The following is a 25,495-nucleotide window of genomic DNA, read 5'->3' as shown; positions in this document are numbered from 1 at the left end:
CAGCCACAATATGAAGAAGTTCTTGTTTTGGATCCAAACTGTCAGTGACAATTTGGGGTTGGTGGGATATGTGAAAATCTTTCTTTACACTTCCCCAAATGAATGACATGTTGCCTAGACCTTTTTTTTTTTTTTTTTCTTAAAAAAAGCTACAGATGTTGTTTCATTTCCTTGGGGAGTTCATGGTCTCAATTGTGGCTGCATCTGAAGTCATTATTTGAATATTATCTGGACTTTCTTTCCAGATGTTTTAAAATTTCTTCCTCACTAAATACTGAAGATGTTATAAGTAGTAAATGTCTTGATATCTTTCTCTGGGTGTTCATTTCCATTTATAGGCCAAGTCTTTAATCAATTCTGAAAACACTTTTACCTTAAATTGTTGATTCTTCAAAATTTATTTATTTTATTGGCTCAAGTACTTACTCTATTTTTCTAAGTTATAATACTATGCTCAATTTTCTAGAAATGAGTCATCTTGATCCACCACTATTTATACACGTTTACTTAAGCCATCTAATTTTGGATTTCATTCAGTAGTTAATAAGCATACTACCCTAATTAACTATTTAGCAGTTATCAATGTAAACTCTTCACTACTTCTAGAAATGTCCTTATTTATGGTATTGCAATTTCACTACATGGCTTTTGCTTCATGGGCTTATATCTTCTTTCTTATCATTTAGAGTATATTTGAGTCATCTTTTTTTCTTTTACAAATTTTTTTTTTAATTTACTTATTTATTTATTTGTTTTTGGCTGCGTTGGGCCTTTGTTGCTGCACATTGGGCTTTCTCTAGTTGCGGTGAGCTGGGGCTACTCTTCATTGCAGCGCGCGGGTTTCTCATTGCGGTGGCTTCTTTTGCTGCAGAGCACGGGCTCTAGGCACGCAAGCTTCAGTAATGGCACATGGGCTCAGTAGCTGTGGCTCACATGCTCTAGAGCGCAGGCTCAGTAGTTGTGGGGCACGGGCTTAGTTGCTCTGAGGCATGTGGGATCTTCCCGGACCAGGGCTCGAACCCGTGTCCCCTGCATTGGCAGGTGGATTCTTAACCACTGCACCACCAGGGAAGTCCCTGTTTGAGACATTATTTGAACTCTGACTGAGACTTTTTGGTTGTTCTGTATCAGACAATTTTAAAGTTTATTGTTCTTTTGTAATTTTGTTCTTTGGAATTGCAACATTTAAAATTTAGTTGGGTTATTTTGAAAATTCTTCTTTGATTTGCTTTTTGAATATTGAGGTTATGCTATTGAAGATGTTTGTTTGAGACATTTTCATTGGCATTTTAACAGGTTTAATATGAAGAAGGCTGTCTACACTGCTACTTAGGCTATTGGTTTCCAAGAGGTAAAAATATTTCTTTTTGTAAATTCTAGTCTTTGAAAGCAAATACCGGAGTACCGTAGATATTTTTTAAACGGATGATAAATCACTATCCAATAAGTAATATTCCTCATCTATTTCATATCTTGAAGTTTTATCTTCAAATAAGCCTCTATACAGATAAAATTATGCTTCAAAGAAAACCGAAATGTAAATATAGTAATTAGTTTCTTCTAAGATCCCACCTTTAAATAAGTCATGTCTAATCCAGAACTAAGAGAAGAAATGACATGCCTAACGACACAAAGCTCAGAGTGCAGCCTTCGCCTGCCCCACATTAGCAAAGTTGGAATGAGGTCAAGTAGCACAGAGCTTTTTTTTTTTTTTTTGGCCGTGTTGGGTCTTCGTGGCTATGTGCAGTCTTTCTCTAGCTGCGGCGAGCAGGGGCTACTCTTCGTTGCGGTGCGCGGGCTTCCCATTGTCATGGGTTCTCTTGTTGCAAAGCATGGGCTCTAGGCGCATGGGCTTCAGTAGTTGTGGCACATGGGCTCAGTAGTTGTGGCTCGTGGGCTCTAGAGCTCAGGCTCAGTCGTTGTGGCGCACAGGCTTAGTTGTTACGCAGCATATGGGATCTTCCTGGGCCAGGGATCGAACCCGTGTCCCCTGCATTGGCAGGCGGACTCTTAACCACTGCGCCACCAGGGAAACCCCACAAAGCTCTTCTTTAACAGTCTTTAAGTCAGCTTATCACATCTGTCCCGCGGGACAGGACCTAGGGACTCTTCTGTATTTAGCCTGAGAACAAGTTTTACCCTTAAGAGAAGGAAAGCTATTTATATTTATCTTTTATCTAGCCATTTAACCAAATTTCCAATCCCGAAAGAAAACAAAAACTCTTATATACTGAGGAATACATTTTAAAAGAAAGCTCAGTATTTATTTGAAAACCATTATAAAGTGTTTTTAAAAGATATAAAACAAGACTTGAACAGAGAGACTTCCTGGATGGAAACAACTGAATGTAAAAAAAGTTGATCCTTTCCAAATTAATATATAATTTTAATGCAGTTTTAATCAGAATCTCCACTGAGATTTTAGATTGTAACAAAATGAGTCTAAAATTTATTGGGAAAAAATGCCAAATAGCACCAAGAAATATTTAAAAAGAAGAGTAAAATGGGACTCAGTTGCTTTTCTATATACTAAAACCTAAACTATAACTATTATAATCAAGATAGTATCATATTGATACAGGAATAGAAAATAGACTCAGGAAATATAATACAAGGTATAGACATTGATAGAAGTATATGTGGAAAAATATATGACTAAGGCAGCATCTCAATTCACAGATAAAGTAAATGGTGTCATCAAACTGGTTATACATTTGAAAGAACATAAAGTTACATTCATATCTCATACCATATACAAAACATATTCTAGATGAATTTAATATATGTATTTTAAAAATAAATCAATCAAAGTATTAGAAGAAGAGTTAGAAGGACACTGGCTTGGATAGATGAAGCCTTCCTAAGACAGAAACCATAAAGGAAAAGATAGATATATGTGACTAAATATTGGGTTGGCCCAAAAGTTCATACCTTACGGAAAAACCCGAATGAACATTTTGGCCAGCCCAATATAAAAAAAAGTTTGTATGGCAAAAGAGAATATAAACAAAATCAAAGGCAAATAGTAGACTGGGAAATATATAACTGCATCATGTAGAACAAACAAAATATTACTATCACTAATAAACTAAGAGCTCCCTACAAATTGAGGCATCAAATCACCTTCAAGAGGCATGAGCAAAGGATATGAAAACAATTCACAGAAGAAATGCAAAAGAACAATAAAACGTGAAAATATGCTCAACCTCACCAAAATTCAAGGGAATATAAATGAAAATAGAATATACCATTTTTCACCTAGTAGAGTAACAATACTCAATGATGACTACAACATAGAAAACAAGCAGTCTCACACTTGCTAATGGAAGCCTGAACTGGTACATTTTTGGAAAGGAATCTGGCAACATACTTTAAAATCTGAGATGCATGTGTCCTCTGACTCAACCCCTTGCCTCCTCCCCTTCCCCACTTTTGGGATTCAACCAGAGTGAAGCACTGGTATATAAGGAGAGGTTAGTTACAGGAAACACAAGCACAACCAAGGGAGACAATGTTAATTTCTCTCCACAGGGGTCAGTGGAGTGAACACAATGCAATCATTAACATGAGTGAGTTAGAGCCACACCTATGAGCTGGGTGAAGGTCTGTGACATTTATCATAAAAACATAGCTGCATGGGAACGCTTACATTTGAAAAATCCTCAAAGATAGGATATGTGTGATTGAACTGTACAAAATTGCTGATATTCAACTCTTTGTGATCTAATAAAATGGCAGTCTCATAAATCACAATATAACATACATTTTTACATATTTATGAGCATGAAAAAAATGTAGAATGATACACCCCAAGCATTAACACTGGTAACCTGCTGGGGGGGGGTGGGTAAGGGAGGAAAGGAGAAATGAACAACTTCTTCATACATCTTTGCACTGTTTTACTTGTTAACAATTTTGCGAATTAAACATATCTAATAAATAAAAATGTAAAGAAAAAATAGAAAAGAAACAAGACTCTCAGGCTGGCTATTACCTGAAAATATATCTAGGGGCAGCATCTATAGCAATGGTCCATTTAACTTTATCGAAGGTAGTGAACAAAAACCAATTTATTTCCTTGTCTCTTTCAACAAGATGGTTCAAAATAAAAACCCAACCAATTATTTGTTACCTAAAACCAATTTCAGAATTTGCAGTAAGACTAGGAAAAACAAAAATTCAGAGAACATTAAGTATTGACAGGTGGAACAAGAGGACCACTTTTACACTGCTAATGAAGAGTAAATTGATGTAATCACTTTCAAACAACTTGGCATTACCTAATAAAGTTGAGCATTGCATATTCTATGACCTAGCAACTGAATGCCAGAGTATATGTCCTGGAAAAACTCCTGGATGAGGACTAGGACACATGTACAGAGTGTACTGTGCAGCATTTTCATGAGAGCAAAAAGCTCGAAGCAACCCAAATGCCCCAAATGGGTAGAATGGATAAATAAAGTATGGTATATTTCACACAGAGGAAGAAGAATACTGATGTACTAGTTAATACTAGACAGCAGTGAAAATGAGTGAACTTTAGCTGCATACATCCACCTAGATAATCTCAAAATAAAATGTTGGGTAAAAATCTAAGCCAGAGATAAAGGACGATTCCCTTTCCAAAAGAGGTGACACTAAACAATTTAAGAAAAAGCAGGGAAATGACAAATAAAAAGTCCAGATTACAGCTTTCTAGGAAGAGGCAGAAAGGAGGAAGGGGTCTGGGAGAAGCAAACAGGAATCTTTAAAAGTGGTACTCATCAAGGGGCCCCGGTGGTCCAGTGGTAAGGAATCCACCCGCCTTCCAGTGCAGGGGATGCGGGTTCGATCCCTGGTCGGGGAACTAAGATTCCACATGCTGCTGGGCACCTAACCCATGGGTGCACCTCAACTAGAGAGAGAAAGCCAGCATGCCACAACTAGAGAGAAATCCGCGCGCTGCAACGAAGATCCAGAGTGCCAGAACTAAGGCCCACCGCGGCCAAAAATTAAAATTTTTTTTAAATTTGTAAATAAAATAAAATAAATATTTTAAAAAGTGGTACTCATCAATAAAGCTAGAGGGAAAAAAGACAGGGAATGTATGTATGTTTGTTTTACTAACAGTCTTTAATGTGTATGTGTGTGTATACATGCATATATTCTTTGGATGTATGGTATGTTTCACTCATGCACACGTGTGCACACACAGAAAGAATCTAGGGCAATGCCTGCTCGTGTCTACAAAGCCTATCCTAGTACTGGAGAAGTCACTTAACCACCTTGCAGGTAGGCTTTGCACTGTAAGTGTTTAATATATAAATAAATGGATATATTTTAGAGTAATACTCAAAGGAATAACCCTGGAAGCCATGTTCTTCCAGGGCCAGGGTAAAGCGGAAATTTCTCCCATGCGATTTTCTTGTAGTGTACCAGAAGCCAGAGAGAGTATAACAGAAAAATCCAAGATGAACACACACACTGACATAAAATTTTCAAGTCACCTTGGGAAAACTGTATTTGTTAAGTTGTAGCACAAAACAAAGGTAACATTTCTGGGTAGAGTTACATGGGTTTTACTTTCACCCTGGGGTACCCTTCTCATCCACTTTATGATTTAAACTAAATGACACCAAAACTCAAACCTTGGCTGGTAAGATTTTCAAAAGCAGGGGGAGGGCTTCCCTGGTGGCGCAGTGGTTGAGAATCCGCCTGCCAATGCAGGGGACACGGGTTCGTGCCCCGGTCCGGGAAGATCCCATATGCCGCGGAGCGTCTAGGCCCGTGAGCCTGCGCGTCCGGAGCCTTGTGCTCCACAACGGGAGAGGCCACAGCAGTGAGAGGCCCGCATACCGCAAAAAAAAAAAAAAAAAAAAAAAAAAAAAAAACAAAAGCAGGGGGAAAAAATGTTTCTTCTCGGCTACAAATTGTGAGTACCTAGGAAATACTGATTTATTGGGAGTAGACCAGATGGAGCTCTGCAAAAAAAAAAAAAAAAAAAGCAGGGGGAAAAAATGTTTCTTCTCGGCTACAAATTGTGAGTACCTAGGAAATACTGATTTATTGGGAGTAGACCAGATGGAGCTCTGTTTCCAGATATTACAATGTTGGTCCTGATTCACTGCAGTGGAGCAGCTAAAAGCCTTCTATATAAGGCGGTGTTTCACCAGGTGAAGGAAGACAATTAGAAAGGGAGGAAGTCTGTACTCTCATCCTCCACAGCTGTTGGAAACCAAAGTTGTTCCTCTAATTGAATCACTACTAATTCTAAGCTACTGGCTTCTTTCCTTTCCCAAGGATTATTTTGAATATTTGGACGTCTACTTTACTCACTGTTCTGTCTACTGCTGTTAGGAGTTTGGTAAATAATCTGATTTAGCTAAGATGCTTTACTGACAGGATATCCTGTATCTGGTTAACTAAAGCTAGAGGAAAGAGTGATTAGACAATCTGAATGCACATCATTTTTAAAAGGAAAGGAAAAGACAAAAAAGTCAAAGTGACTACAGGCCCTTCATCGTCTCAAGTAAACCAAAACAATATGATGCCAAACTACCTCCCCAAATATGACTTATTTACAGATGTGACATTTTTACTTCCTCATGCTAGAAAGTTCCATTTTGTGCTCATGATCTGGAAATGCAGGTGCAGCATAATCAACGAGGTAAACAGCTCTAAGTTTTCTCGTTAGCAAATGAAAAATGGGAAATTAAATTAATCGCTGTTCTTGAATGCTCTTCCCTAAGCAAAGTTGCACAGATTGCTTTTTTTAATGAGTTTATTGAAATATAAGGCACATAAAATTTTACCCTTTTAAACTATACACAATTCAGTGATTTTTAGAAAATTCAAAATTGTGCATCCATCACCATTATTGAATTCCAGAGCATTTTCATCACCCCAAAAAGAAAATCCATAGTTTTTAGTAGTCACTCCCCATTTTCCCCTCCCCACTCCGCCCAGCTCCTGCAACCATAAATCTACTCACTGTTTCTATGGATTTTCCTGTTCTGGACATTTCAATAAATGGAACCATATATCACATAGCCTGTTGTGCCTGGTTTCTTTCACTTAGCATAATGTTTTCAAGGTTCATCCATATTGTAGTATTGAATCAGTACTTCCTTTTTATGGCAAATAATATTCCATTGTATAGATATACCATAATTTTACCCATTCATCAGTCGATGGGCATTTGGCTTGCTAATTAATGATAAAGAACAAAAGAAAGTCTAGAAAGCAGAAGGAAATGGCCTTCAGCTCCGAAACTCAACCTAAGCCCCGGACTAAGAGACAATTACTGTGATACCTGCATTTATACCCCATTCTTGTAAACCACGCTATTCCTAGAGATTGTTACTAGAAATATCAGCTGTGGTAACACGGATAAGAAATTTTTTTTCTTATACTATTAGTGAGGGAAGAAGAAGGGAAACAGAATTAAAACATAATTGAGTAATATCCTTCAATAGGTGAGCAGATAAATTGTGGCATACCAATATTCTAGACTACTACTCAGTAATAAAAGGAATAACATATTGATACATACAACATGGATGCATCTCCATGTAATTCTGCTGAGCAAAAGAGGCCAGACAAGAGTGAATCCATAATATATAACTGCATTTACATAAAACCCTAGAAAATGCAAACTCTTCTAGAGTGACGGAAAGCAGATCAGTGGTTGCCTGAAGAAGGGAAAGGGGAAGAAGAGATTGTTATCGGGCATGAGGAAACTTTTGGATGGGTTTGTTCATTATTTTGATTGTGGCTATGCTTTCATGGATGTATGCAGCCAATATTCATCAACTTCATATACATATCATTTATTGTATGTCCATTATATTTTATGTCAATTATATCTCAATAGAGCTGTAAAGAAACACTGTTTTTTAAAAAGTAAGTATACCTCCCCCAAAAAAGTGTTTGAATATGTGGAAAACACTGCCTTTATTTTGCATAGATGGTTTCAATTAATTTTGTAACAAGTTAAATTACTCTCATTTTACGCACAAGGAAATTTGAGATTGAGAAAGCACAGAAATTTGCCAAGATGGTCACAGTCGGTACCAGGCTGAGATCTCAAAGTCCACGTCCTTTTCACTACACCACACTGCCTCTCACTGTTTCTGTTATAGACCCAACTCTTTGTTCTGGAATCCTTGGGTCCCAGCATTTCCCAAGTCAGGGAATTTTCTGGTCCACAGAAGTTTATGCTTTAGGGTGGTATTCCAAGTTTGTCTTCTTTTGCCTATCATTTTATGTTGCCACAAATACCTCTCTAATTATGGGGATTTATCCGATTCAGTTGACTGACTCATTCTCAGTGGATCAGAGTAGTTAATCTGGATTAGATCAAGGCAAGTAGTCCTGGTCCCTAGGTCAAAGGAGTGAAAATAATTCATCTGAGATTACAAGCAAGCTGGACAAAACCAAAAACTGGCTACTCAACCCACCAGAAGTGGACATTGTACTTCTCTGGGACAATAGTCACTCCTTTGATTATGGGAGGCCCACAAATGTGGACTATTCAGAGTTGCTCTGAAGTATCTAATTACTTTTTACCACCCCTTCCCCTAAACGTGAACTTCAAGTCGAGGTTGCCATCCAAGTCTGAGCAGGACAAGCACTAGGGTGATTTCGTCACCTCTGTCCCTCCTCCAGATCGTGCTTCATCACACAAACAAGGGAATGTTCTCCAAATGCTACCAATCGCATTCGGGTCCATTTGAATATGGGCCATGAACTTGATTAAATACAATTAATGAAAAAGTGAAAGTTGGTTAAAACAATTTTTTTTTTGATAAGACAGCTAGATTTGGGAGAGAAAGGGGTACTATTTCTTTCATGAAAGACTTTCACAATGAAGGTTAACTGTGCCGATACCTTTCATTTGCCCCTCCAAACCCATTCTCCATCCTGTTCTACCCTGCTCTACACCCTAGGAGACTGAACTACAGACTCAGAGGCAGGTTTCCTTGTTGTCTTCCAGTTAGGTTTGGTCAATGGGGAGCATAAGCAGATAGAAGGAAAGAGGAGAAGCATTTCAGGGTCTTTTGTCTCCTGGCATCCCTGCCTGCAGGGTCATTATAAGCTGGCTACAGCCCTTTCCTGGAGGTCACAGCTCTACTCAGGAGGGTTCTCTCCTCTCAGCACTCATCCCTCCCAGTCTACGGGTGGTAAAGGAGCCCTGAAAAAATACACTCTCCCTTGCAGTTTCCCTATACTCTGCACATGTCCTTGTAAAAATTCTCTTCATTAAGCTCTCCTAAAATTAATTGATTTGAGGATGCCAACTGTTTTCCGTACAGTTGACATTTTCTGAGGGTTAAGAGCATGCTTATTCAGAAAATGAACTTATTCCAAGTCCTCAATTTATAGGAAAACACTGACATTCATGGGGTTGATATCAAGCCCAGACAAAGATAAACAATGGCTAGGTGAGGTGTGGAGTGGGGTGGTCAAAGAGCACTGATTCAACCTTCCTGCCTCGCTGATTTTGTAAGGCAAAGGTTTAGATTTGCAAGAACAGTGAAAGTGGTGGATATATTTCTCAGATTTTAAAATGTGAGAGATGTAAGACATTCAGGTTGCTATATCATGCTTCTTTATGCTTACAGATCATGTTTCCATGGTGACTTTGACCTTTTTGCACATGCTATTCTACTTAGATTGAGACTTTAAACCACTTTTGTTTTTGGTTTTAATGATCAAATATAAAGATATGTTTGCTACAATAAAAACTGCCTAAATGGCAAATCTAAGAAAGAGAACAAATTTCTGTTCTGTGCCATCTGTTTTCTCTCACTGAGAGATATTATCATATATAGTGAAAAATGCTGTAGAAGTGAAGTGATGCTTCCTGTGTCATGCATAAGATGTAATTTCAAGTGGATTTTGATTACTTAGAGTTTATATATCAAAGATGTAAGTCCCTTAAGGTAAAAGATGGATTTTGATCCTATCTAAGCCCAAAATAACTAACCTCCCATCCCAAGAATCGCCTCAACTATATCATTCCCAAATGAAGTACTAAAAATAGAATAGCCCCTTTAAGGTTGATTTTCTTTGATGATGCCAAAATGTCATTTATAAATCTGTAAAGTTCTTTTAAGTGAAAAAGCTAAAATGTTGAAATATTAATATGATGTGTTTATTTTTGTTTGGTTTGTGTTATTGCATGTATGTTTACCATAGATTAGGACAGAAGAAAGAAAAAAGGAACACATTGAATTAACCTGAGCCAGTGAGGTAAGATCTATCCCTGTATTTATGATGCGTATCTATTAGAACTTAAGAGTATATGAAAGGGGATACCCAAAGAAAATCTGGGAACTCTGGCAGCTTTCATTTACTTCGGCACAATACCAGATGGCTCTTACAAAGCTCTCACTTCCTATTTTCCAAATGAGTGGTAATTTCATTCTTTCAACTTTTCCTAGTTCAGTGCAACATATTAATGAATAATACCATCTTGCATTTGTACAGCGTTTTACAATGTACAAAGTACTTTCCTACTTATTATCTCAACTCATCTTTACAGTAGCTCAGATATACAGTACTTCAGGGAAAATATTAAAACCCCCATTTTACAGATGAGGAAACTAAGGCCCGAAGATATCACACAGGATTCCTTTAGTAGCAACTTGACTTAGGTTAGGTAAAAAATGGGAATATATTGGCTCACATCAACTGGATTGATGGACTCCAATTCTCACTGGGCTACCTCTTTCCTTCCCTTTATCGCTCTGTCTCTCCCTCTCTTGTGTTCCCCCTTTGTGCGTCAGACTTTACTCTCTCAACAGACTGAAACATGGCCTTACATGATTCTTACTACCTTGAGACTAGAAAGGATGGGACCTCTCCTCCCTCAACTTGAGTTGGAAAATTCCAGAGAAAGAATCTATTGGCCCTTGCTGGGTTGCATGCCCGCCCTTCAAACCAACTCCTGTAGCATGGTGATGAAATACTATGGCGTCCCCAGCTTGAGTCAAGTCCCCATCCCTCTGGCCAGTACCACCCAAACAAACAGAACAGGAATAGACGTAGCCAGTGAGGAAACTGTGAGGAGGGCATACGGACTGCATTAAACAACTTGCCCAAGGCGCAGAATCAGAACAACTTCTAACTGGATCTTCAGACTGCAAGCCTCCCCTTCACTTCCAGTCTCCCATTACAAGGACCACAATGGTGTTACCGAGCCCCTCCCTTCCTCGTGGTTGCCAGTGTGGTCTGGTTCAAGGCTAAAACTTAGAAAAGACTCGATTCTCGTGCCGATCCTGTCCCTCGTCAGTTGTGTTCGTGGGCAAGTTACCTAACCTCTGGGAACCAGAGCTTCCTCCTTTGTAAAATAAACAATTTCTGTGTCACAGGGTCATCAACAGGATGAAGGGAGATAACGTACTCCAGATGACTTTGAAAATGATGAAGAACTACCTTAAGGTTTATTACTTACATTCTGTATGTAACTCTTACAGAGGCTAGAATTCACAGTAACAGTCTTCAGTTGTCACCCTCCCTACCACCAGCCCTCTGTTGGCATCACTTTGGTTCTGACATTTTTACTCTTTCAGTTTTAAAAAAGCACATTTCAAAAAAAGCATCAAATGGTGTCTCCAAATGAAGAGATTTGGTCCAGAAGAGAAATTTACGAACAGACGGTTTAATGGCACTTATCATACTCACATTTCAATACAGATTAACTAAGAGATGGAAAATTTCTGGAGGGCACACAAGATACTATTAACAGTGGTTATCTCTAGGGAGTGGGCTAGGAGTTGATGTTTGGAAAGAAACTTTACTTTTTCATTTATTCCTGTGTCTACTACTTGAATTTTTAAAACTCTCACATATACATTCCTTTCATAATTAAAAAAAACTAATTAAAAAATTAAAAGCTTAGTTATCACAGAAAAGGAATATAGTATATACCTAGAATAGTGTCTGACACTTAAAAAGCTTTCAATACATTCTGGCTTATTAATCAAACTAGGTATTTCTAGTTACCACCTATCCAGCAAAGTAAAATCAACTTCACTAGAATATAGGCCACCTCTCATCTCTGTGAATGTACATTTTCCATTAATCACATTGTGAGAAATGCTCATTATCACCTGCTGAGGATATGGTTTTAAACTCTTACACCTTCACACACCAAAACTGAAACCTACCTTCTTAACGCCCAATTATAAAACACAGTACATTTGGCTACCTCTCGACTCTATTACCGCTGTTCTTGTAAGCACATTGATTAACATCAGACAGAGCATGCTGGGGTTCTAGGAACCATTCTATCTTACAGCTGGGGCTTTGCACGATATTTTCTAAGAATTTAAAGGTTACATGGCAGCATATGCCAAAGCTAAAAGACAGATTTAAACAGCATTTAAAAAATGATGCAATGGCTATGAAATTTGGATGCAGTGCACCAGTTAAGTGCTATACTGGTTGCCTAGTTACATCTCTGCAAAAGGCCAAAAAAGTTGTCTCTAAATCTAGAAGTAATTAAAAACCTTAAAGTTTCACCATTAAACCAATGATTATGTGTGAAACCCTATGCAGTCATCCCTTAAAATAAGTGCCCGTCAGACTTTGATCAGGTGGTAGCCCGTGGGAACGTCCAAGGAGATATTTTAATAAAATACATTTCTATATATGAAATTTTTTACCATGCTCACATTTCATTAAAGTTACCACATCTGGACTCTTCCTGTTTTGTCATACCCAATTGCAGTCTGCTACTATAGGATATTAAAAAATTTTCCAACCTAGTTGATATAACTTCTATCCCATGAGAGGTGGAAAAAAGTCCAGTGTTTTAAATTGTTAAACTTAAAAAAAAATTTTTTTTTATTGCAATCAGCTTTGCAAATTATAGGCCAGTTTATAATCCAGTAACAAAAACTATGCATCTTAATACTAACAACTAGTGTCTTAACTCTGTGAATTTCCTGATTGGTTCTGCCTGGCAGACACTTTTAAGTCCCAATATCTTCTCCCAGTAATGGGACAGGATGAACAACAATTTTGGCCTAGAAATTTAAAAACATGAGTGTATTAAAATGGATGAGACTTCCTCCAGAATTTGAAGATAGGGAGAAACAGTCTTTTTTTTTCTTCCTCTTGAAGTTCAACATTTTTTTTTTGAGGTAAAATTCACAAAACATGAAATTAATCATTAACCACTTTAAAGTGTACAATTCAACAGCATTTAGTACATTTACGATGTCACGTAGCCATCATCCTTATTTAGTTCCAAGACATTTCTATTACCCCCAAAGAAACCCTGCACCAGAATAGCTTGGATCATTTGGATCTCCCATTTACATTTACTCTGCAATTTCTCTTTGGAAAGGAATAAAAGAATCTGAGTTTAAACACCAGCATAAGGATTTCATCTCCTTTCATTTCTTCTGGAGCTTGTTTGATTCACAAAAAAACCAGCTGAGGTTCAAAGCTGAAAGGAGGCTAGTCTTAACAAAATGAAACCAGGATTGAGAGTCTTTGAAGGAAGGAACCTCAAAAAGGGATTGACAAGAAGATCAGAATAACTCACAATCTATCCAAGCCCTATCCTCATCAGAAACCCAGCTCTTACCCCCAAGACTGATAACGCTCAATCTTTTTTTTGGAGGAAAAAAAAAAAAAGAATTGAAAGAGAATTCCTTGTACCTACCAACTAGAACAGTTTAGAAGATAGTAAACAAACATTAAAAAAATATATATATATATTGCCAGCTCCTAAAAGTCAAAGCCTATTCTAGGGAAGCTAATGTACTGCCCTTCCAAGTACACTTACAATCTCTTTGTCTCAGTGGCTTAGAGAATAAAAATCTCCAAATGAAGGTCACAGAAATATAAGAAATGAGGCTCCTTCTGTATTCCTGTTTTCCTAGTCTGGCTTTGCTGTGGGTGACGGCAGGGCAGAGCGTTATGGAAGCATGGAGGAAGGGCTGAGTAAGAATCTTCACCCAGATGCAGCCACTTAACTTACATCAGGGTAAGTAGCTCATGCTCTACCCCTGGAAGTCAGAGAGCACCAACCTCTTAGAGCTGGATAAGACTCCAAGACATGATCCTCTCCAATCCCCTCCCCTTGGGCATCAAGATAGTCTTCCTAATACTTATCTATTCTTGAACATTCTGTGCTGTCTCTTAGGGGGGAAATGTTCAATTTTGTTATACAAAAGGCAGGATTCAAACTAAGAGAGGACCATGCTGCTTTGGCAAACTTGTAACTTCCATACATGCTGACATGCTGAAAAAGATTCAATGAGGTTCTGTGGTCACCTCAATAAGAAAGCTATCAAAGCTGTGATCATCAGAGACGCCAGTAACACCGGGGAATTAAAAGAGTGGGCCATGAAGTCTAATAACACTTTATAAATGTTGCTGGTTCTTCTGAGTCGGTTTCGGGCAACCATGTATATGTGGATACAGATTTTTCCAGAGTTAGATTCACCCTTATCCTCAGCCCAAACCCTGCAGGTTACTATCATTATTTCATTCAATCAGATTTTCTATTTTCACAATTCATCGGCATGACAGTCACTCTCCACTAGAGCTGTTTTTAGACATCTAGGTGTCCAACTGTCCCACATTACCCAGAACTCCAGGAGTTTTAGCACTGAAGCTCCCAAGTTCCAGGTAACCCCCCAGTCTTGGACAAATCAGGATGGTTCATTTCTCTACAGCTAGCCCTAAGTTTGGCCTTCAGATCTGTATTGCTGACCTGTCTTGAAGTGGATAAAAAGGGGACTCGCTACTAAAATAGCTGCAACATTTAAAGTCTCCATCAAAAATTTCTGGCTAGGGACCTCCCTGGTGGCACAGTGGTTGAGAATCCGCCTGCCAATGCAGGGGACACGGGTTTGAGCCCTGGTCTGGGAAGATCTCACACGCCGCGGAGCGACTAAGCCTGTGCGCCACAACTACTGAGCCTGCGTTCTAGAGCCCACGAGCCACAACTACTGAGCCCATGTGCTACAACTACTGAAGCCCGTGCGCCTAAAGCCCGTGCTCCACCACAAGAGAAGCCACCCGCAATGAGAAGCCCGTGCTCGCCGCAACCAGAGAAAGTCCGCGGGCAGCAATGAAGACCCAACGCAGCCAAAAATGAATAAATAAAATATAAATAAATTTTTTAAAAATTCTGGCTATATTCTACCCTGGAGATGGTTCTTAAAAAATAACCCAGTGATCCATTTCATTCACGAGGCGAGCAATGGTTTCTTACTTTGTGGGGATGACTTACCTAATGTAGAGTGAAAATTAAACCATACTTAGAAATTAGCTATAATAAATACCACTACAGTAAGGTTCTAAAATATTATGTTACTTTTCCCTCCAACTTCCACATGTTAGATCCTAATAAATAAAGCACAATGTGACAGGCAGACATAACAGCATAAAATAAAAATCTCACATTTCTTTGGTGCCATTCAAAGACCTTGGATCCTGCACACTGTAGGCAAACTCTCCATTTGGAGAAATGCCAAAAGCAGCACAGTCTCCAGAGGCCACACCCATAGTACCAGAAAGTCTGGCCAAGGAAGGAGCCATTGGACTTCAACCTGTCCACTTGATCCAATGCCAAATACTCCAAGAAAACTAAAAGCCTTCAGTGCCTGTATTTACAAACAGGTTTTGCAGAGTCAAGACAAGAACTTGCTTCATCAACTTGGGAACCCTAAACCTTCTCAACCCTATACAATGAAATGTAAGATAATCCTATCTCTGCTACCTGAGGCATTTCTACCTTTCTGAACAATTAATCTCTTTTACTTTGTAGTAGGCAGAATAATAGCCCCCAAATAGGTCCATGCCCTAATCCCTGGAATCTGTGAATATATAAACTTACGTGGAAAAAGGGACTTTGAAGATATGATTAAATTAAGGACCTTGGGATGGGGAGAGTATCTTGTATTATCTAGGTGTGCCAAATCTTATCACATGGGTCCTTAAAGTCAAAGAACATTTCCTGGCTCAGTTCAGAGGAATGAATATGGTGGAAAGACATATGGAGATGCAAGGCTGTTGGCTTTGAAAATGGAGGAAAGGGGACTCTAGAATTCTTCCCTAGAGCCTCCAGAAAGGAACACAGCTCTGTCAATACTTTGCCTTTAGACCAGTGAGATCTCTACAGAACCTAACTTGCAGAACTGTAAGATAACATATTTGTATTTGGTGGATTTGTTAAAACAAATCCACCAAGTTTGTTACAATTTGTTACAGCAGCAAACAAGAAACGAATACATCCTTCATCACTGCTGTTCAATTTGCATAATGCCTTAGTAGTATTTTGCTTTAAATCTCAATATTTGACCATTTCTTGCCTAGTGTTTAATTTGCTTCTCTGTACAGACATAAAAAATAGATTTGGTACTAGAACAAATATGCTCAAAATCCCTCCAACAGTGGAAAACAATATTTCCTCTTACATGTCTATTTTGTTTAGTTTCTTTCTTTAGTTTGTTAGCACAGAGACCACTTACATAAGGAACTACTTTGCATAACTGAAACCAGTAATTTTGCATGAAGCAAAAATGCTTGTAAGTAAGAGGAAAATGACAAACAACCTCTTTAAAGGTGTGTAACGACACAGTAGTTCTCAATGTCTCCTTAGGGCACTCTGGATACCACAATGGCTGGAAGATGCCACTGGCCTTTTGTGAGCCAAGGACAGGGATACCAAAGAATACAAGGAAGAATTGCCCCATTCAACGTGTCAGCAACCCACACTGAGAAACTCTGCTTGGATTGATTTGAAACATTTAAGTACAGTGATTAGTATGAAAGAAATCAACACCAACATCAGACAGAGAACATGAAAAACTTATTTTAAAAGCCTTCATTATTAATAATATTTGGTAGAGTGTAGGGATGGCTTAGCCCTCACCTGAAAGATATTAAGTACTTAACTCCAAAAGAACCTCATTATGGGGTCGCAAAAGCTATACATGGCGTTAAGAGCACACATACATACAGGCCTTCCTTCTAATAAGCTCTAGACCAGAGATTCTCAATCGTGACTACACATTGTAATCACCTGGGGAGCTCGTATAAGCTACAGATGTTCAGACCCCTCCCCGAGGGATTCTGACTCAAGTGGTCTGGGTAGGGTTTACATATCAGTGCTTTCAAACACTTCCATGGAGATACTGATGTGCACCCAGGACTGAGAATAACTGCTCTGTACCATCCATGAGCAGTCTATTGGACATATCCGTCTGGATGTGGCCACTCCACAGATTTGAATCTGTTCCTCTCTTCCTGTATCTGTAGCCCAGTTATCATCACCCACTGAATTTCCCAAAAGAGAAACTGGGGAGTTTTTCTAAATGTCCTTCTCTCCTTCATCTTCAATCAGAAATTTCATCAGTTCTCCCATATCCAGCCCATCATTTGCAAATCCAAGACATCTACTGGTCTCCCTTCCATTAGTTTTTCTCTACTTTTTCTCCTAAGAAGGTTTTGATACTAGTAAATACTAACTATTGGCTGAATGAGTACATGGATAAATGGCTAGCTTCAGCAAAGTAAGTTAGGTTAAAAGCAGGTTTTATTTTTTATTTGCATTTTGCTGTAGCCACTAAATAGTTGTATAAACAATTAAAAATCCAACAGCCAAATTCAAGCCATCATCATATAATCCAACACTCCAATGGGAAAAGAAGAGAAGGGGTGGAGGTATAGATGAAACAATACTGGTCATGAGTTATAATTGTTAAAATTGAGTGATAGGAATATAGAAGTTCATTATATTATTCTCTCTATTTGGTATATGCTTGAAATTTATCAGAATGAAGTTAATTTTAAAAATGGTGGGGAGGACTTCCCTGGTGGCACAGTGGTTAAGAAACCACCTGCCAATGCAGGGGACATGGGTTCGAGCCCTGGTCTGGGAAGATCCCACACACCGTGGAGCAACTAAACCCATGCACCACAATCACTGAGCCTGTGCTCGAGAACCCGCGAGCCACAACTACTGAGCCCTCGTGCCACAACTACTGAAGCCCACGTGCCTAGAGCCCATGCTCCACAACAAGAGAAGCCACCGCAATGAGAAGCCCATGTACTACAACGAAGAGTAGCTCCCACTTGCCGCAACTAGAGAAAGCTCATGTGCAGCAACAAAGACCCAACGCAGCCAAAAAATAAATACATAAATTTATAAATAAATAAATAAAATGGGGGGAAGTCCACATCAGGACTAAAGGAAACTGCATCTCGGTTGGGGACAGAAAACACATTATCACCTGTCTCAGCAATATGGTGACCTTTCAAGTCTACAGCTAGATTCAAATGGCTTTACTCAGTTTCAAAAGCCAAGTCAGTTTCTTCAAGAAGAAACCCCACCAGTATTAAATTGACCTTTTATTGTGACTGTTGTTGCTGCTGAAAAAGCGCTTATAATGTCTACAACCAATCTGTTAAGAACAGGGTTTACACTTCTTTGGTCTAATCTACTCTGACATCTGTCTTTCACTATCCTCAATAGCTGCCATCAATTAATCATGTTCGGTGACATAGAGACACATTTTGTTAAGGCAGTGACCTCAAAGGCTTCCAAACTCAGGTTTTTAGAAGAAAATGGGTGAAATCTGAGAAATCTGATTTTTAACTATCATTAAGGAGAGTCATTTTTTTTCCTTTAAATCCTAAAGTCACGTCAATATTGCTAAAGACTATGAATGTTTCTTTTTTTTTTTTTTTTTTTTTCTTTTGTGGTATGCGGGCCTCCCTCTGCCGTGGCCTCTCCCGTTGCGGAGCACAGGCTCCGGACGCGCAGGCCCAGCGGCCACGGCTCACGGGCCCAGCCGCTCCGCGGCACGCGGGACCCTCCCAGACCGGGGCGCGAACCCGGTTGCCCTGCATCGGCAGGCGGACGCGCAACCACTGCGCCACCAGGGAAGCCCCTGAATGTTTCTTTTTGATCAACATCACAGGTTAAATGCTTTCATCTCTAGGCTTAAGATTTTTCTTTAACTCTGGAAGTTCTGATTAGATTTAAGATCCTACAAGAAAATATTTCAGAATTCTTACCTCTTCAGTTCCCAAAGCCTGAGGCTCACTGGCAGATCTGGCTGTTGAGAAAGCAGAGAGGAGAATGTATTGTTGTTGTTGTTTTAAAAAAGGAGAAATAACATGATACATAAAAGCTGAACAAGCAAATAAATGTTTCTGTAAATAGGGTTTGGTGGTGATGGCTGAATAGCTCAAAGGGCAGAGGGGCTCACAGGTTTACCTTTCTGAGCCAAGAAACAAACATTTGGTTAACTCTTTTTCTTCGAAGAAACAGATTTGTGAAAATACGAGTCCCTTTCTTTGTGAACTTCCCTAACCTGCAAGAAAACATGAAAATACCAAGTCGGCTTGGGAACCTAGGGCAAGCACAGTTCTTGGTGACGGAGGCTGTGTACCGGTGAGATGAATAAGAACAAGCTTTCCTCCTGACCTAACTCGATTAGCTCCCAGCAGGACCAAAGTGCCAGATACACTCTTCCTCCAGGTGTTAGGGACAGAGGTGGGGCTCCATTCGTGTATATCTAACCCTTTAAGAGGGTAGATTGGACAAGTTAATGGTTAAAAAACATCGTTAGCATCCAAAGCTGAAGGCTGTTTAGAAGTAGAAACATCTATACTCTTAGCCACTAATGACCTTTAGGATGCTGGGCAGAGTTGGCCTAATTCCACCTAGTGTGAGTGTGGTTCATATCTAAGAAAGTTCCTGTCTTTCCTTCTGAAAAGATATCCAGCAGCCAGCTCAAAGGGAACTGCCTAAGCCTCAGGGAATGCTTTACCAGTCATATTTTGCTGTGTCTCAGAACTAAGAGTTACTTAGCATCTAGAGCATTATGACTGAGAGTGGAAATCAAATTCACGTTGGGTCCTGAGACCAAATGAACATCAGTGCCTCTAGAGATCTCCTATTGCTTAAGACTGGCACGTGTGCTAAAATCTCAGCCCAACTGATTATATTCCCAGATGACTATAAGGGACCATATGTTTTTAAATGAGCCAACATTATTAGAAAACCATTATCTCATGATTAATGACAGCAAAGGAAACAAAAATAAGCCAAGGGCAGAAAACAACCTATTTTCAGAGAATAAACCCTAGGGATAACAATGATTAGTGGGACTTGCAAAATAAGCCTGAAGGGAGCTCTGAGTCCAGCACTCTCATACATTCTTGGGAGAGCATAAATCAACACAATCTCTCTGGAAAGCAGCTGGGTAATATTTATCAAGATCCCAAATATGTTCTCACCCATTGTCTTGGTGATGTCACTCCTTGACTTGATCCCAAAAATGCAAAGTATAGACAAAGAAGTATTACCAAGGTGTTAGAAATAGCCTAAATATTAATACCATAACCTATTAGGTAAAACAGAAAAATTCCACACGACGGAACTTGGAAACAATAAATACAAAAAATTTAAATGATGAGGAAAAATACACATGGAATAAAGTTATGCAAAGAGCATACAAAATTATATAAAGAGTATGACCTCAGCTAATTTTCTAATATCTATATATTATATGTATGCTTTTTTGAATACATTTTCATATTTTTCATATTTAATATTCTAATATATCACATACAATATTTTCTAGTAAATATTATAGATATCTTTCTGATACATATTTTTCTAGAAAAAAGATTGGAAGAAGGTATGTCAAAATGTTAACAGTGTATTATCCCTTTTGTATAGAAAATGGAAGTACCAGAAATTGCTAGATATGCCCCAGTATCTGCTTTCCTCTCCTTCCATGCTTATGATAGAATCTAAGCTAGGCACATACATGTCAAGAATAACTGCTTTTCCCAACCTCCCTTGTTGCTAGGTGTGTGGCCATGTGACAAAGTTCAAGGGGATTTCTGCAGCAGTGATGGGTGCAACTTCTGGGTCATGCCCTCCCCTTTCCAACTTTCTCCCTTCCTACTGGTTATAGTGAGGTCCTTATGGTAGGAAGCCACTTTAGACCATAAAGCAAGGAAAATATGCTTGGAATGATGTAACAGTATGATAGAAGGAGGCTGGATACCTGGATGATCTTGTGGAGGAGAGTTACCTTACCAGCCCTGGACCACACACCTCTGGATTGTTATGTGAAAGAGAAATAACTTCTAATTTCTGTAAGTCACTGTGAAATCAGGTCTCTGTTATATGTGGTTCAACCAAAAACCTAATTAATGGAAGGGGTCAGTCTCAATTTTTTTTTTACACTTTAAGTATTTTCCAAATTTTCAATGATCACCATGAATTACTTTCACCATCAGAAAAAAAGTTTAAGTTAAGCATTGTTTACTAATCTTAAAAAGATTAAGACAGCATAGAATGAAGTTTGGGTAACATGTGCCTTCTTCCCACATATGAGAGGAAAAATGAAATCCACAGTTTTGAGAAATAGTTTTTACACCATATGCCAGGGCAAAATCACACACAAACTCCCTGCATTTGCATGACCCTTTAATCAAACTCCACGGCACTTTATTTCAAGCCTTTTTCTTTTTTTTTTTTTTTTTGCGGTATGTGGGCCTCTCACTGTTGTGGCCTCTCCTGTTGCGGAGCACAGGCTTCGGACGCGCAGGCCCAGCGGCCATGGCTCACGGGCCCAGCCGCTCCGCGGCATGTGGGATCTTCCCAAACCGGGGCACGAACTCGTGTCCCCTGCATCGGCAGGCGGACTCTCAACCACTGTGCCACCAGGGAAGCCCTATTTCAAGCCTTTTGAAAAATAGTTTTAATAAGGAAAAGTTGTAGAAATAAAATCTGCATGAGGAATACTCTAGAAAAACCTCTAGTCAATGTATTATACTTATCCATTTAAGAGGATACCTAGGCTTCTTAAAGTAAATCTTAAATCATTCTTAAAAACCAGGTTTATGGGTGCACTAACTCATACCTTTAATTTAAGGGTGTTGTTTGTCCTCCGTACAGAATCATAATGAATCACTCCTCAGTAATCCCACTTTGTTGACTGTCCATCAGAGAAGCATGTATGTTGGGATTTCCCTGGTGGTGCAGTGGTTAAGAATCTGTCTGCCAATGCAGGGGACACAGGTTTGAGCCCTGGTCCAGGAAGATCCCACATGCTGCGGAGCAACTAAGCCCGTACGCCACTATGCCACAGTAGCCCATATGCTACTGAGCCTGTGCTCTAGAGCCCACAAGCCACAACTGCTGAGCCTGCGCATCACAACTACTGAAGCCCGCGCACCTGGAGCCCGTGCTCCACTACAAGAGAAGCCACCGCAATGAGAGGCCTGCGCACAGCAATGAAGAGTAGCCCTGTTCACCGCAACTAGAGAAAGCCCGCGTGCAGCAACGAAGACCCAACGCAGCCAAAAATAAATAAATAAATGGGGGGCGGAAAAAAAGCACATATGTTGATTTTACTTTCCCCTGGAGTGATGACAGATTTGGCAGAGCTCACATAACCTCCTTGGTCTCCTCTGTGACCCAGGGGCCTATATTATAAGATGACTGTCCAAGATAAAGGAGTCATATCTAATCCATAAAATGGAGAAAAGAGACCTGGTCTACTTGGGGATCAGATCTGAAACAATGGCCTCACTAAAACCCATCTCTAACTGTATTAGAATAATGCACTGAGGAGCATTTAAATCTGTAATAATATTATGCCAGTGGCATTTTGGCACCTTTTAGAGGCTCACTAAAGCCCTGTGCACCTGCACACCAGACACTTACCGGGTAGATCTGAGAGACTTATATGTAATTATATAGCAGATAAAGGACCAATTTTCCCCCCTTCTTCCTGAGAGAATGCCAAATGGCCCTTTTCTCTCCTGTGAATCACAACACCCAACACTAAAATGGCTAACTTATATTCAGTAACAAAGGGAGGATGCCAGAGTTTCTTCACTTCCCTCTCAGGACAACTGTGCCAGTACGTTCTCAAGAAACTCTACACTCTCTCTTGTGATAGTCAAATTGAAGCTGATAGTCAACGCTCTGAATTCTCAGTTTCTCTCCCCCTCTTCCCTTTACAGGAACATAAGCAACCCAACTCCACAGGCCTAATTACCATGGTAACACCATGCACCGTGATTATGAGTGTGTTTGTTTTTTAAAATGACTCACAGATTGTTCCCCCAGAAGCCCCAGACACACAGGTTTCTGGCTGGTTGATAAAATCTATCCAAAGTTTTCTTGCAAATGCCTTGTTCTTCGTAGCACAACTGATGTGATGGCGAGAGAGTCATCAAATCAATATGCCCATCTCCTTAAGGATGAAAAAACCCCACTTGGTTCCTTAAACACTCCAAGATTAATCAATTTAAAACTCGGGTTAATAATGAAATTAATTTGAGTTTGTACACTGGAGAAAATTAATCTGTTTCTAATTTAAATAATTAAGGTAGTTCATAATGTAGTTTTAGGGACCCAAATGAAATTATCTGGTGAAATAAAATCAGCAGTAAAAATTATCAAATAAAATAGCCTACATCAGTGCAAACATGGGCGATCACATGTAAAGTGTTTTAAAAGAATAAATGTAAGTCCTTTTATTTAAATTAAAAATGCATTTTCTTTTCCTTAACACTGTCTGATCGTAACAATATAACTTGATTCTAGGGTAAATGTAAGTCTTAATGCCGAGATGTTTTTAAACTAAGGTCTAAAATAAAGAGATTTATTTTTAAAAAGCAAACATGAAAGAGTCCAGACATTTGGAAGAACTGTGGACTACTTCCATCTATTTATCAATACGTATTATTTAAGAACCTCTATGTACTAAGCACCACAGTTTATAACTGAACATTGTAATAGGACTTAGGGAAGACTATTTTCTTACTGGAGACAAAGGTCATGGGCATGGCTTAGTCCCTCATCTTCTCTCAGAAGATCCTTTGTGACACAAGGCACCACTCTGGATGAGCTTTAAGTGAGAGGGACCATGACCCAATGATCACATCAGGCCTAGAATTCAGAGTCCTGACTTGGGCAACATGGGTGGCTCTCTCCATAAAAAAAGACGTTGGTAATTTGGGTATATTGATTTTCCTCTGTACAAAATGGAAAAAAACCCTATTTTAAAAGAAATTTAGGGGCTTCCCTGGTGGCGCAGTGGTTGAGAGTCCGCCTGCCGATGCAGGGGACACAGGTTCGTGCCCCAGTCTGGGAAGATCCCACATGCCGTGAAGCGGCTGGGCCTGTGAGCCAAGGCCGCTGAGCCTGTGCATCTGGAGCCTGTGTTGTGCAACAGGAGAGGCTACAACAGTGAGAGGCCCGTGTACCGCAAAAAAAAAAAAAAAAAAAGAAATTTAAATGAAAAATTTTATATAAATCTATATAAATTAAAATGCGAAGTACCCTGATGTGTACTTATGGTACAACATATGATAAGCAGACACACACACATACAAAATTCATTAAAAATGACTATCTCCAGGACTCTGGGAGAGCTCATGCCAAGGAGTACTTCCCAGAACTTCTGCCGCCAGTGTCCTTGTCCTCATGGTGAGACACAGCCACCCCCCGCCTCTGCAGGAGACCCTCCAACACTAGCAGGGCTGAAGGCAGACAGCAGAAGCAAGAAGAACTACAATCCTGCAGCCTGTGGAACAAAAACCACATCCACAGAAAGAAAGACAAGATGAAAAGGCAGAGGGCTATGTACCAGATGAAGGAACAAGAAAAACGTACAATAACTGAAATGAAAACTATACTAGAAGGAATCAATAGCAGAATTACTGAGGCAGAAGAAAGGATAAGTAACCTGGAAGACAGAAAGGTGGAATTCACTGCTGTGGAACAGAACAAAGAAAAAAGAATGAAAAGAAATGAAGACAGCCTAAGAGACCTCTGGGACAACATTAAGCACAAAAACATTCGCATCATAGGGGTCCCAGAAGGTGAAGTAAGAGAGAAAGGACCAGAGGAAATATTTGAAGAGATGATAATTGAAAACTTCCCTACCATAGGAAGTAGCCACCCAAGTCCAGGAAGCGCAGTGCGTCCCATACAGGATAAACCCAAGGAGAAACATGTCAAGACACATAGTAATCAAACTGGCAAAAATTAAAGACAAAGAAAAATTATTGAAAGCAGCAAGAGAAAAACGACAAATAATATACAAGGGAACTCCCATAAGGTTAACAGCTGATTTCTCAGCAGAAACTCTACAAGCCAGAAAGGAGTGGCATGATATACTTAAAGTGATGAAAGCGAAGAATGTACAACCAAGATTACTCTACCTGGCAAGGATCTCATTCAGATTCGATGGAGAAATCAAAAGCTTTACAAAAACAATTAAGAAAATGGTCATAGGAACATACATATCGATAATTACCTTAAACATGAATGGATTAAATGCTCCAACCAAAAGAACCAGGCTTCCTGAATGGATACAAAACAAGACCCATGTATATGCTGTCTACAAGAGACCCACTTCAGACCTAGGGACACATACAGACTGAAAGCGAGGGGATGGAAAAAGATATTCCATGCAAATGGAAATCAAAAGAAAGTTGGAGTAGAAAT

The 25,495-nt window shown here is 39.4% G+C and overlaps 1 protein-coding gene across 4 annotated transcripts in view; it reads right to left on the bottom strand.

The window, feature by feature from the left end:
* Nucleotides 1-25,495, bottom strand: part of GNG2 (G protein subunit gamma 2) — a 218,494-nt gene that overhangs the window by 95,933 nt on the left and 97,066 nt on the right. For 3 of the 4 annotated variants that reach the window (XM_028495858.2, XM_024118332.1, XM_028495859.2), the window contains one exon: nucleotides 19,027-19,067. The exons of the other annotated variant lie outside the window; for it this stretch is intronic. The gene's annotated coding sequence lies outside the window, so the exon portion shown is untranslated. The remainder of the gene's footprint in view (nucleotides 1-19,026; nucleotides 19,068-25,495) is intronic. 4 annotated transcript variants of the gene reach the window in all.

This window comes from Physeter macrocephalus, chromosome 11 (assembly GCF_002837175.3).
Source record: "Physeter macrocephalus isolate SW-GA chromosome 11, ASM283717v5, whole genome shotgun sequence".
Classification (NCBI taxonomy): domain Eukaryota; kingdom Metazoa; phylum Chordata; class Mammalia; order Artiodactyla; family Physeteridae; genus Physeter; species Physeter macrocephalus.
Note: the sequence above shows the minus strand (reverse complement) of the source record. Positions and strands in the feature narration are given on the sequence as shown.